Source organism: Rhinolophus sinicus, chromosome X, assembly GCF_036562045.2.
Source record: "Rhinolophus sinicus isolate RSC01 chromosome X, ASM3656204v1, whole genome shotgun sequence".
Classification (NCBI taxonomy): domain Eukaryota; kingdom Metazoa; phylum Chordata; class Mammalia; order Chiroptera; family Rhinolophidae; genus Rhinolophus; species Rhinolophus sinicus.
Genome location: NC_133768.1, coordinates 8,440,664 through 8,455,570, shown reverse-complemented (window position 1 = coordinate 8,455,570; position 14,907 = coordinate 8,440,664). Strand labels below are relative to the sequence as shown.

At 39.8% G+C, this 14,907-nt stretch overlaps 1 protein-coding gene across 3 annotated transcripts in view; it reads left to right on the top strand.

Moving 5' to 3' along the window:
* Positions 1 to 14,907, top strand: part of ARHGAP6 (Rho GTPase activating protein 6) — a 463,010-nt gene that overhangs the window by 286,823 nt on the left and 161,280 nt on the right. The window contains exon 1 of one of the 3 annotated variants that reach the window (XM_074323559.1): positions 825 to 1,081. The exons of the other annotated variants lie outside the window; for them this stretch is intronic. The gene's annotated coding sequence lies outside the window, so the exon portion shown is untranslated. Of the gene's footprint in view, positions 1 to 824; positions 1,082 to 14,907 lie in introns of those variants that run through there. 3 annotated transcript variants of the gene reach the window in all.

Here is a 14,907-nt window from a genome sequence, read left to right as displayed (position 1 = left end):
ACCAAACTATCTCTGCCATTGGTGACAACAATACCCTTTGCACACATAAGTTTCACTAATTCAAGAGGACGGTTATGTAATAGTGAGTCTTCCAGGTGAGTCAAACATAATGTTACTGAGGTCCCAGATCTAATCTTGATGACAACTCTTTCGATTCCTGCCCCATGGCTGAACTGGCTGGTTGTCTTACAGTTGTCTTTTTGGCCTGGGGACGGCCAGTTAAAAATGTGGATGAACAAGTACAAACCAATCCCTAGCACAAGGGAACACAGCTCAGGCCTGGATCATTGTTGATCTTTTCCTCAAGAAAAGACAGACATTTCTGCATAGATGAAAACATATTTGCACAGAGCAATGTATGATGGGCTGTGTGTAATGTGTCTATATTCGTGTGTACATGTGTGTTTGTCAGGGATGGGGTAGATCAGTGCTGATTCATGATGACAGCAAAATATACCCATTAGTTACCATGGCGCAGGTCCTGTGCGGAGTGTTGGACCTGCTGTGTGTTTATCTGCACAAGAGTTTACTCAAATGATCACCCAGGCATTTCCAGAAGGGAAAGGTGAAGATTGAGTTGTCAATATCTAGGGCTCTCCCAATGTGTGGTCTACACCCGTGTTTGTCAGGGAGCTGTTTGGGCCTCGGCAGGAATTTTCCCACAGAAAGGATGTTCTAACTGGCAGGCTCCCAGGACCGCCCACAAATCCATTTAACTATAACAGAGCTGACGGGCACTGTCAGGGCTGGAGTTGGCTTCCAAGTGGGAAGTCAGCCTAGTATTAATAGCACAGTTCCAGCTGCACTGTGGGTCCAGCAGGCTTCTGATGGACCGGCCTGGGAACCGAGGCACTCTTTGTAACATTTATGGGAAATGGGTTCCTTGCTGAGCATGGTGGGAAAGGAATACTGCAGTGGCAGGAGAACCATGGCTTCCCGTTTCTCCCTTCTACTCTAATCACTACCAACGCTGGCGTCTAGCAGGAAGAATCCTAGGGAATCCTTCCCCCACCTTCCAGTCTAGGAAGAGGCTGCCCTGGTCCTGGTTTGACTCCCTTGGGTCGGCTGTTCCCATGTACAGGTATTTGTAAGTTGAGTGTTTCTAGGTCACCTATATTGAATTATGTGATATAGATGTCTATTTTAACATAATAGCAATTTCTCCAGGTAAAATTAGAGTAGATGTAAGGTTTATTTTTAGTTTTAAAATTTTTTATTTATTTTGACCAATTTCAGCCCAGATTATATTCTTGTGCTTCCTTAATGGGTTAAAGCCACTATTTTTATGCAAATGGAAAGGGTGTGCATGGTTACAGTAAAACAATTTATTTTCTGTTATAGGAAGAACTAGGGGAAGTGGGTGGTGCACAGTGTGTGTGTGTGTGTGTAATTTGAATATGACCCATAGGTGTGTTGTTCAAACCAATATATGCTTTAAAGAATCAAAATTGTGTTTGTACTCAAGGGAACTCTTTTTCACTAGTGTATTTGGACATATTTCAGACCTTTTCTTTTTTTGCTAGAAGTATTAGAATTAAAAGACTTTTCTCCCCTGGGAGCTCTTTAAATATATACACTTTTTAAAAGGGTTTTTAAAAACTAGATGGCAGCCAGTAAATGATTTTCTGTTAATCCTAAGTAAATATCTCTGTGATATAAGTGCTGCATCAATGTTATGGGGTGCTTATGACCCAAAGGGAAAAGAATTTGCGTAGTGACTTGATTTTCTTCCTCTTTTTCATGACTCACAAGTTGTCAAATTCATCCTGTTTGAGGTAGTATAAACTTGTAAATGAATAACAAATTTAAAGTGTAAATCAACTAAGACGTATATGAAACCCTGCTGGATTCTTAGGAGGCCTTTTGATATTTCTGAACCACACCTCTCTTTTCTAGGATTCTATTCTGGCAACAGTCATAAAGGCAAAAGGAAGAATTCAGCCCCAAATTACATTCATCTTTAAATATTGGACCCCTTCAACTCCTCCTAAACATTGAAAAACTCTCTGGAGTTTGAGTTGCTGAGATAAGGAAAACTTTTCTCCCAGAAGATTATTTAAGGACAAATTATATTTTAGGGTTATGAGTATAGAATTATGACACAGACAATTCACATCACTTAATAAGCCTCTCTTTGTAGATAAGTCTAGATTATCTCTAAAATATTTCATTATTTCGCCCAGTCCCATAATTACATATTTGGGGAAATAAGACTGAATGCACAAAATTTTCAGAGTGGCATATCTATTTGGAATCATTCTAACCCAACCATTCATTTTATAGGAAAGGGAAGTAGAGACCAAAGTGGTTACGTGACTTGAGCATAGCTATTGCAAGTGAGGGCAGAGCTGGGAGGGTGATGGTAAGCAACAGTGAGAGTATTCGTCACCTATTGGAGTTCCTGTTTTCTGGGTTTACTTACATCTTTTCAGTTCATCCCTCCCACACCTTGTGGAAACCATTGTTATCCGTCTAGTACAAAACCAGGGATAAAACGAGTTGCCCATGAATCTAAGGGAGACTTACATAGAGAACAAGACAAAGTGTTAGGTCTGTGCTTCTCAAACATCTAATTTACAGAGGATGAGACCAAATTTCAGGTGCAAGGAAATGGGTCATATTCAAGTTTTATAAATGGAAAAAAAAGAAGAAAAAAGAAACTGAAATGTGGGAGGTTCTCTAACTGCTCAAAGTCAATAGGCATTAAGAGGCAGAGCAAGAATTCAAATGGACACCCATTGATTCTGAAGGTCTTGTGTCTCTATTGTACCAGGCTGGATCCCAGGCTTCAGTATAACCTAAAATTCAAGCAGCATTCCTTCTTTATACGTGTTTATATGTGGTATGTCAAGATCAACCACTTAGTCTAGGCAACCGCTGTGGTTACTAAATTCAATGGGTAGTAGTGGGTCTCCTTCCTTTCATTTTTCTGACAAAAATTATTGTCCCTCTCCTACTAGATTTAACAATATTCCAAAATTTGTCTTCAATTAATGCCTCCTTTTCTTCTTTAGAAAATGTATGCTTTAAAATGCTTAACTCCTTTATTTAGATTTAAAGAAGAATACACTTCTTTCTCTCATTCTGTGATTCATTCATTCAATACATATGCACTGAATGAGTACATTCATAAATATGCACTGTGATGAGCAGACACTGTTCTAGGCTTTGGTGATACAGCTCTGAACAAAACAGACACACATCCCTGCCCTGGTGGTACTTTCATTCTAGTGCATCAATGGATAGCCGATAAATAGAGAGCAGAAAATAAAGTGAGATGGTGCCAAGTGTCCTAGAAACAACAAATAAGGAAATAAAGGAAAAAAATTAAGGAAAGGGGACACCAGAAAGATGGGGTGGGGGTTATTCAAGAAGGATTTCACTGAGACAGTGAATTTGTGGCATGCTAGTTATCACATTATTGATTCAGTGAAAAATGCTGGTAGGTGGGTTTTTTTTCCAGCAAATTCCTTTCCAAAACTATAATGTTCCAATCCCCACCCATAATAAAATGCTTATCCTAACTCTGTCTCCATCCTTGTGATACATCTTCCCCTCCACCCCTTGTGGAAACCAGTGTTATCCCTCTAGTACAAAAACCAGAGACATTTTATCTCTGAATCTAAAGGAGATGTGAACAGAGAACAAGACAAGCATATTGCTGGGTCTACTCTTCTCAAACACGGCATTTACAGAGGACGAGACCAAATTGCAGAACTGTTGAAACAACTAGCCCAGAGTCACATGGCGAGGTGCTCATTATTTCATTTATCCAACAAGTTATGAGTTGAGTTCCTACGGTGGGCCAGGCTGCTGAGATGGATCCAGCAGAATAACCAGGGTTCACAGGAGGTGGTCTTTGGCCTAGAGGCACATACAGGAACCTCTGACCCCAACCCAGTGCTCACTCCCCTATACCCTAATGGAGACTCTACTCTCTTTTCCAAGGTCTGAGAAGAATGAGAATGGTGTTCCCGTTTATATTTATATTTCCCACTCTACCCTGCAAATATGTTAAGGATTAAATGAGACCACATCAGCTGGCCTGGAAACCAAAACCACTATGTAAATCATTGTTTCTATGGGAAAATGCATTCAGACTTTCAAACACCAACCACCTTTACAGACTTTCAAACTGGAGAGTGTCTGAGTTGTAAAATATGAGCATAGATTGTTTAGGATCTACTGAGGCAACCTCTGGTTGCCCAACCTCCAAGATATCTACCATCTCCTAGAGTAAACCACATCCTCTTCAGTCTGAAGATAGCATCAAATGAGATACAAATGAGTAGTAATAGCTTTCTCAAAATTGTATGAAAAACTTTTCTTCCCTTTACTGTGAAGACAAACTAATGGTTATAAATAATCACCTTTAAGGAAAATGCCCAGCAGTGGTAATCTGTGGAGTGTGCATACCAGCCATTCTGTAGTTTGTCGTAGTTCTCTTGGGCCATGAGGATCTACAAGGGGGTTGTAGCTCATTTAATCCATGTTTGTTCCATTTTCCATGAGTGGCTCTCGTGTTTCCATACCTGGCAGTAGCTAGCATCGTACCACAAATGCGTGTGGCGTGTGACGGAAGGAAATGTCTTCGCCATTGCACACGGTAGCAAGTGTCATTTTCCCATTTTCCTTCCATAATGGGAATGCCATGGGCATTTCAGTTCCTGTTCTACATCCCTGTCATCATCTGCTTGATTAGAATGATACTGCTGTAGATAATGAGGACTTTGAATTTATATACATTTCCTAAGGAAGCATGAACTTGGACTGAACTGCATTAGATGCTCCACTGAAGTTCAAAGGAAATATGATTATGGTTGCCTTGGCAACCCAAACTTCGCACTAACTTTCTTTTATTACTTACTATTTTCCTGTTTGGGGATCATTTTGAGGAGAAACAAAAGAATGGGTATCAGCAATGTCTCATTTTTAATTTATGAGGCTGCTGGGAATGGTTATAACTTTATATAGCTACAAAAGTATCTCATTTTCTTAAAATTCCCCCCAAACATTGGAAAGTCCAGGCATGTGAAATGAAGTAAAAATAGGCTATTATTTATGTTGAAACATAAATATCTTTACTCTCTATGAAGGTAACTATTTTTAAAGGCTTGAAGGAAACGATCAATTTCATATTTCTGTCTAGCGTACAACTATGACTTCTATATTTTTTTTAAAAAAAGAAGAATTCTTGGTGAATAAATTTCCATAAGTACTGTTGCATGTAATGCAGTTATTCAACTGCAAATAGCTATTCAATTAAAAGAGTTCTACTCTAGGAAAAGGCCCGTTTGAGACTGTCAAAAAGGGATATTTTAATGATGTATTAAATTATTTAAAATTATTTTTGATTGTTCAATTACCATAGACATATAATGTCATTATTTTCAGATGTAGTAATTAGACATTTATGAATGATCACTCCAATAAGTCTAGTACCCATCTGACACCACACATACATGTATTACAACATGTATTAAATAATTAATCATCAACACATTCTCTGTTAGGTTTCTTTTGTAGACCTCATCAGTTTTTTTTTTCAACAGAAAAGGTGGTAATTAATATTTGACTCATTATAATTGGTTTATTGGCATTAAAAGGAAAAATGTAGTATAAATGTACATTATCGCATGACTGCAATATAAAAAGTCACTGAAAAACAATTTATTTTGTTACTAAGTTTCGATGGGAAAATTTTATATGTTGCTACTCTAGGACAGAACTTAAGAAAGTTTTTTTGTAAAGGGCCAGATGGTCATTATTTTTGGCTTTGGGGGCCATGCAGGTTTTGTTGCAATTACTCAACTCTGATATAACTGAAAGCATCCAGAGACCATACGTAAAGGACTAGACCAGGCTGTGTTAAATGAATACTGTTTTTACAGAAACAAACAGTAGCCTGGATTTGGCCCATGGGCTGCAGTTTGCAAACTCCTACTCCAGTGAGAAAGTGGTTCGCTTATTTATCTCATCACAGCCCACACTTGAGTGTCGTGCTTCAAGCAAATTGGTTCTTTTCAAAGATGTGCCTAAAAGGCGTCCTTTCACTGCCTTTTTGTGTAAAAGTTCACAGTTGCTACCATACTGGTTTCTTAGAGAGATGAGAGAGGAATGTAGGAGGGTAGAAGCAGATATTTCGTAATAGTTTGCTTAGTTTAAAAGCTGGTAGAACATTTGACAAAAATAAACTAATAAGATTTCCTTACATGCTGGTCCAGTTCAAAGCTAATCTTGAATGCCAAAGGCTTAATGTCCTCTACCTCTATATGCCAACCATGTCAACTGAGCCAGACACCGAGAGACAGAGTCCCTTTGCCTCCAGCTGGCCTCTCCGTTCCTGTGAGACCCCCGTGGGGTCTCCTTGGGCACCTGCCACCAACGAAAACCTGTTTTTTACTTTATTTTCCATTAGAGTATTTTCTGGTGCTCTGTTCAAACTGATTTAAACATCCTCTTTTAGTTTTAGTCAAAATTTCAAACATAAAAAAGCATAGAAAAAATTAAGCAAAAGCTATGTATTTGTCATTCAGATTTAATAACCGTTAACATTCGGTATTGTTGGCTTGAAATATTTTTTTTATCTTTCTTTAAAAGAAAAGCCTATACCAGACTTTTAATGTACATGATTTTCCCACATTCTAACAATTTCTAAAGAGGCAATTTATTTTCAGGTGAATACGCATTCTTTCCTAATTATTAAAATAAGTTCTTGCGAGCCAAGAAGGTAGAAAGTCTAATGATTTGATTTCAAATGTGCACATTATCATATGTGCACAATACGACCAGTTTGATCCGATTTCAAAATGATTTTCTGTCCATCCAGGACTAAATAATGCTATGAGTTTATTCCCAAGCGAGATTTCGTGGATTTCCCACATCTCTTCCGTATTGTAAATGAGGTGTGCATCTAAGAGACAGTGAATGTAAATCATTCTAGCTCATAATAAAGGGCTGGATACAGCTTTTCATTTCCATGGCAACTTTTTCAAATGAGTTTTCTCTGCTGTCCTTAACATAATTAATGCTTTGTGGAGCAAGTGTTATTCTGTCATTACATCCTTGGGACAGCTATGTGGTGGTTAGAATGGATAGTATTGCACTCATCTCCCAGCTAAGGAAATTAAAGCGCAATGACGTCAGTGCGATGCTTGTCTTCATAAGTCTTGGCTGTACCTTAGCATCACCTGGGGAGCTTTGGCTCCCTGAGCCCATCTACAGAGATTCGATAAAACCAGGCTGGGGTGGACCATGGGCATCATGGAGTTTAATCGAGTCTACAGTGCAGCCAGGATGAGAATCCCCCGTGGACCAGCTGGTCCAAATCATTTAATCCTGTGGTTCTCAACTGGGGGTTATTTGTCACCCCTTTCAGATGACAATTGACAATGGGACATTTTTGATTACCACAATTTGGGGTGGGGAGGTGCTCTTGGCAGCTGGTTGGTAGAGACATGGGATACTGCTGAAACATCCTACAGCACCCCTCCCAACGTAGAATTATCCAGTCCCAAATGTCAATAGTGCTGAGCTTGAAAAACAGCCTTTGAACCTGTAAGTGCTAGACTGAAGTCCCTCTATCTCTAAGCCATTGTTTTTCAGTCCCAAGTTGCTAGGTTATTCAAATTAGTCATCCTCCTATTATGGCTGCTAATAATGTGTATTTTCTGTAGGTTGCTCTTAGAAGCTAAAAGGTTCCAATGACTTTTCAGCTTATCAGGAACTAGGTGATCTTGTGTCACAACCACACCAGAAGAGACAGAAATCCTACTTTTGTGAGAATACCAAAAGCAACTGAAAACAAGCAAACAGGCAAAAAGCAACACAGCATCAAAGAACAAAAGAGCTATTTCTCAATTTAAGTGTATGTCTGATCCCAAATAAGAACTGCCTGTTATATAAAGCAGTAGTTGTCAAACTTGAGCATGCGTGGAAATCCACTGGAGGGCTTGTTAAAGGCGGACTGCTGGGTCCCACTTGCAGAGTGTCTGGTTCTGTAGGTCTGGGGTGGGGTTGAAGCACTTGCATTCCTACCACATTTCCATCTGAGACTGAAGCTTCTGGCCCTGGGACCATACTTGGAGTATGAGTGATGTAAAGTATATGTCCATAGTCTTAACTTTTCAAATGAATATCAACCTCATGGCTGTCTATTAAAGTTATAAGTTAATATTCCTAAAAATGCAAAAATTACCTCATCATAATATACAAATAACTTAAAAATATGATTTATGAAGGAGTACAAGGGCCCTCTAATTCTACAGTTAAAATCAGGACACGGCTATGGAATTGAACCTTTTGCTCTCACTTGTAAGAGGAACAGGAGTTAACTACTCAGTCTAATCAGAAATGAAATGATGCCAGTTCACTGAGACAAGCATCTGGTCAATGAGAGAATTAATTTTCTTAGGTACCTGATGTGCATTGTCCAAATCATAAGTGAATGCTTAATGCAAAAGGACGTCAACCAAATTTTCCTAGCTTTGTACTTAACATATGATTGTAGAAGGATGGATAGATATCCAAAATTTCAGTGAAATTGTTTGCCTATCTACAAAATAACACATCTTAATTCTTTAATTGGAATACTGGCACAGGTGACTAAATAATCTTACAGTTAAGTATGGAATCTGAAACCTATTTTGGGTGTTTCAGGAGCAAGTCATTTATTCTTCCAGTCCATCAGCCAACGACACTTTGTAGACAGTGGTGATTTTAGGTGGTGTGTTTTGTGATTTTTCCTAAATTAACCTGATGTTAGATAGTATAGCATATTTTGTAGGTGAAAAATCTAAACCCCAAAGTGGTAGAATTCAAGGGTACCCATCCCTTATTTTCTACAGCAAGAGATCATAGAAACTAGAATATGCTCTTATCTCCACCTCTTGGATGTTTCCTGAATCCCTTGATAGTGAAGATTTTGTTATTTCTTTCTAGAACCTGGCACACTTCCTAGTACATACCAAGTGATAATTACTCTTTCACTGAATTTACTTAAGCAGGTATTTTAGAAGTCCATGCATTTCGTATTTCATGAATTTCAAATCATCTATTTCAGCTCCATTTAAATTTAGGGTCCTCATTAAGAGAATCCTAAAGAGGATCCAGTCTATATTGTCCAAAGAGCAAACTTTTAATTGTGAGCAAGGGATTGAGAAGAATAAAGGGAAACGATGGGAGAAGTTTCCAAGAAGTAAGCACTTCTGCTGAACTGGTCTTGATGGCCTATATGGCAGTCAGCACTGAGACTGCCAGAGGATAACTAAATAACCCTGTGCTGTAAAATATAGTATAGAATTAAAACTGCCAAGAGAACAAATACAAATCTGAAGATCGGAAAATAATGTACCTGTTAACATCATTCTGCCGTTGTGTGTTTAAGAACAAACTGGAAGTTGCTATGGCATTGCCGTATGCTCGCACAGCGACAGTGAGCTCAGTGATACAGCTTGATAAAGAGGAAATTAACTCACCATTTCCCTTTCCCCAAACCAGAGGCAGATATCCAAATATTTCACTTTGAGATGCTATATCCTCAACATGTCCTAATGGATAAAAGTCAGTAGTGGGGGTGGGTGAGGGGGAGGTCACAAGATGAAATTCATTTATCATGTGCTTACTTTAGAGAATGCAACTCATGTTTAAAGAATCTATTAATATCTGCATCCTGCTATCCCCACTGAGAATGGGCTTTCTCAGTGGCATATGGTGGGTGTTTTTCTACAATTTACGTTTTACATTTATACAATGATGAGTAATAATTTGGCAAAAGGCAACAATTTATCAGCCCATATAACTTTATTCCAATGAAAGTTGATCGTGATATATTTTGAGAAAGAAACATTGTTCGGCTGTGAAACTGTAATTCCCTGTGTGTAATAGCCCTCCAGGGAGGAGATAGACTTTGCCAGCATAATATGTGAAGTTTAGTCATTATCAACAGTACAAAGCAGAGGTCAGCTGTGGGTGTATGTGTGGGAGGCACCATTATGAAATCAACCCACAGCCACTGCACCGCTGGGGTGAGCCAATACAAACAGAGCCAAATGTCACAAAGAAATGCTGACATTTTATCACATGATTATTTTAAATATTATTTTACCACTGTGTCTTTTCTTGTATTGTTTATCCTCCACATCTTTATTTTGTTTCTGGTTTCCTTTCTTTAAACTGATAAATGAGAAATGGGGAAGTATGGTGTGAGTCAGTACTTGATCATGAACATGGAAATTAATTGAGTGCCCTGCAAAACAGCCCCAAACCTGTGAACCTTGGAGTTTTAGATTTGTTCTGGGCTGACTTGGGTTTTGGAAACAGAATCATTTTATTAGTTTAGTTTTAAATTTACATACTGCAAAATTCACCTTTGGGGGGTACAGTTCTATGCGTTTTTGACAAATACATGAAGTTACATAACCACCGGCACAGTCGTGATACAGAAGAGTTCTGTGAGCCCTGCCGCCCGCAAATTCCCTCATGCTGCCCCTTTTGTAGTCAACCCCTCCCAGCACCCACACGCCCTGGCAACCAGTAATCTGTTGGAGCTGTTCTATTTTGACTGTTTTCCTGCTCTCTATTCATTCATGCAACAGATATTTACTGAGAATACTACGTTCTGGGCTCTGTTTGGGGTGCGGGGTGGGGATGGAATGGTGAACAAGACTGACATGCAGCTTTCCATACAGAAACAAGATAATAAACAATCAATAGTGAATCAGTGATTGCAAATTGTGGCAAATGCTGTGTAAAAACAGATTCCTATGATAACAGATATCAGAAGATGGAATCTAATTTTAGATAGCGTGTTAGAGAAGGTTGCTCTGAGAAGGTGGTATTTAATCTGAGGACCACAGGACAAGAGGGCAAGGAGTGGGGGCACGTGGAGCAATCATTCCAGGCAGAAGGAACAGCATGTGCAACATGGGGGCCAGGAGAAAAGGGAACAATGGCACGAGGTGCTGTGGACAGATAGGCAGGGCCTAGCTAAGCTGTGTGTACTTCATTGCAGCAGGAAGCCACTGAATTGGGGTGCATCTTTAATTGAGCATAATGGGATTGATGTTTTCAGTTCTGTGTAGGAAATTGGTTGTTGGAGAGCAAGCACGGATGCAGGCTGGTCATTGGGTCAGTGCAATCGTCCAGGTGACTGTTGATGGAGGATTGGACTTGGGCAGCATCTATTGAGATCGAGAGGGGGTGATTTCAAATATATTTTAGAGGTAGAAGAAAGAAGACTCAGTGTTTGATTGGATATGGGACAGGGGGCTGGTGCAGGAAAAGAAAGAATCAAATGAGACTCCCAAGTTTGTGCTTGAGCAACTGGGTTGGCAATGCTGTCTACCAACATGAAGAAAATATAGAGAGAAACAAGATTGTGGGAGAAAAAATAAGAAGTTTGATTTTTGGATAGTTTGAAATAGAGAAACCCATTAGATATCCACATAGAGATGTAAAGCCACTAGATGGATATATGCTTTTCGAATTCAGAGGAGAGCTTGGAGCTAGAAAGAGAAATTTGTGTCATCATTTAGCTATCCATTATGTATTATATCATTAATCTATAATTTGTACATATATAACATATTTATTAATATACTTTTGATATATTAACATGAATATAATATTAATCCATATCATATTTTTTAATTCACTATTTATTGAGTGCCCACTATGAGTGAGGTTTAGATGAGGAAATGGGGATATGATGGTAAAGAGAAACCCACATGATCTGAGGCAGGAGAGATAGGACTTCATTGAATAGTCTCACATGTTTGTGTAAAATTAGAGTGACAATTAGTTCTACAAAAGAGATGGTACTGTGAGAGGGCACCATAGGGTGATTTGACTTCATCTGGGTAGAGGTGGACTATAGGAAAGAATTCCCTGAGCACTGGAAGACAAGGTGGGGAAGAGAGTATTGGGTCGAGGAAGAACGTGGACCAAAGGGGCATGTGACAGAAGACCCGAGATCAGTTGTTCTCAGTTGTCGGATGTACTGTGATTCCTACGAAGAAGTCCAGGAGGGACATTTTCACAAGTACTTCAGGCATCTCATTTCTCCCACAAATATTATGGAGCACTGAGGTATGCCTGGGACTCTTCCAGGTGCTGGGAATTTAGCAATTCATGTGAAAATTCCCTGCCCTTGTAGAGCATGTTTCTGGTGAGTCTGATTCAGGAGGTTCACAGATCCTAGGCACCTCTCAGAAAGGTTTGACTTAAGACTTGTGTGCTTAGAGTAGAGCCATGAGGAGCACCGTCGTTTAGAACTGCAAAGAAGGAGGAGCAGCAGCAAAGAATCTAAGTCATGTGGCTGGTGAGGCAGAAGTGAGGAAAGTGGTGCACGTGGCAAAGGCTGGGAGAGGAAGGGGATTCAAGATGGCTGGGTGAGTGGTCAGCTAGGTCTCGTGCTGCCGAGGGGTCAGTCGAATGAAGACTGAACAGTCCCCCTTGAACTTTACAGCATGGCATCATTGGTGATCATGACTCACCAAGTTTGATCTGAATAGTGGAAATAGAAAACAGATTGAGTTGCAGTAAACAGTGACTGAGAAGTGAGAAATTGGAAAGTGAGGAGATACCGGCAATTGGAAAGTGGAAAACTGTTGAGGGTTCTGGAGGAATTTGCCTCAGCTTGAGACTTCATTATTGTCCTTCAGGAAAGAGTCTTGTGGCAGTGGTGGGGTTGTCAACTTCTTTTAGCCTAATTGGCTCCTCTAAAAGGAGGAGCATAGTCATTCATTGTAAGATTGAGGTTGCTGAGGATGGCACACAGTAGTGTGTGCACGTAGTGAATACTCACTAAAAGCTTGCATTTGGAGAGCGCTTTAAGTGTACCAGTCACATATTAGATGTGATACAAAATTCTCATTAACACATTGCGTACGGATCACGAGAATCTTCACGAGGGATTTAAACCCCGCCGTACGCAACGTGTTAAGTATCTTATTAAATAATAAGTGCAAGCAAAAGTAAGATCAGAATTATTATTATTATTAACTGATTGTAGGAAGGAAATAGGGGAGATCAAGGAACTTGCCCCAAATGCACTGCTAGTAAGCCGTGGCCCCTAGAATTGGAATCCACGTCTTCTGACTTGGCTCTATGCTGTGTGTGCTCCACTTGGTCTTCTCATTTTATTCCTCTACAGAGTTGTACTCTGCTTAAGTAGAGACCAGGTGTTCATCGACTTTGTATCCCCACCACACCGCCGTATTTTACCCACTGCCGGACACAGCCAAAGTTCTCCATCATGAGTGGAATTGAAGTAAAATTCCTGGACCCTTGGCTCAGCCTTCTTGGCTACTCTTGTTTCTGATGCTCCAGTTTGTATTCAGAAGAAAGGCTTTTGACTTCAGAGCCCCAAGCTAATTTGGGTACACATCTCAGCAGTGGAGAAAATGGGATATACAGAGGTATGGCTGGAGAAAGCACTTAAAAATGACGATAGAGATGATAGAGTGTTAGCAGAAAAACTGCATGTGTGTCTTATTTTACTGAAAGTAAATACACTAATAGGAAAACATAAGGAAGCAAATAAAACTAACTGTAACATTTAATTAGGTTTTATAATATATGTACTTATCTCTGTGTCTGTCGATCTCTATATCTATCTGTCTATATCTCCATCCATCCTTCCTGGTACATTTATTTTTACTTCAAGAAGAAATACTTGCAATCATCAGAAGGTACCAGTAGGAAGATGCCCCAGAGGGTTAGCGACCAAGAAGCACTCCCAGAACCCATTAAGGAGCCCGGGGACAATGGGCTCTAGGGGTCCTGTGGAGAACGTGAAAGCGGTCTGTCACTTCTTAAAGGAAAGGACTGTAAGAGGTGAAGTAGACGTACTCTGTGCAGTCTCCTGCCGCGGAGAAATTGCATAGGACAAGCATGTGCAGAATCTCCAGGGCTCAGACGCCGTCCCATTATTCCCCTGCTGTGGCAAGAGTGAGCTGCAGAAGCTGTGCATTTTGGGTCATCACTACACTCCGGGTGACTGTTGCCTGGGAACTGGAGAAGGGAAGTGAAACCAGACCACCCCCAGATTCCTTCCCAAATCTCTTGGGTTGAATCATTAGAAATTGCCATTTTATAGCTCCAAAATGGTCAAATCCTAGCCATTTCATGTAGCTCAAACAAAAAGTATAATCCTGGTACTACATGTGCAGAGGCACGGACGGTGGAAGACCCTCTTGTTGGTTTAAACTTGATCCATTGGTAGAAGTCTGGGACCATGTATTAAAGCCTATCAATTTTGTGAGCCAGAGCAAAGGCATTTGGGTTCATGACTCTATTTGAATAGTATCTTGGGTAAAAGAGTGCCAGCCTCATCTATTTATTACCCTCCACGCTCAGTGATTATGTGCAAAGAAAGGAAAAGACCTTTAAAGCTGGGGTGATTGTCTAGACAGTCCAAAAATAGTTGCTCCCAGGTGCAAAGGAAGCAGTAAAATGCAGACAAAGCATTAGGGTTCTTTGCCAAAAATACAGCATGTTTGAACTTTCATAGGCTCCCTGTAAATTCTGAAGGAGAAAATGGCCAGAATACCAAATCCTGATAATTGTGATCATTAATTACTTTAAGTTACCAGCACTTACTTCACTCAGAGGCATTCCCTGCTTGCTAAATTAAACATCAGCAGCGAAAATCGAGATAATTATCTGGATAATTCAGAACTAAAATAGTTCAGGCTGAAATATTTAGCTGACTGAAACACCTGTGCAAGCTTTAATTTAAAATATACTGAAAAATGACTTCATTTTTCACTTCACCATGGAGGTCTTGGAATAAAACACAAGGTAGTTTATATAATTCCCCATCAGGTCATGTTACATTCTGTAGCATTGGTGCAGTGAATAAAATTGCATTGAATCCAAAATGTATTTCTGGTTACACAAACCATG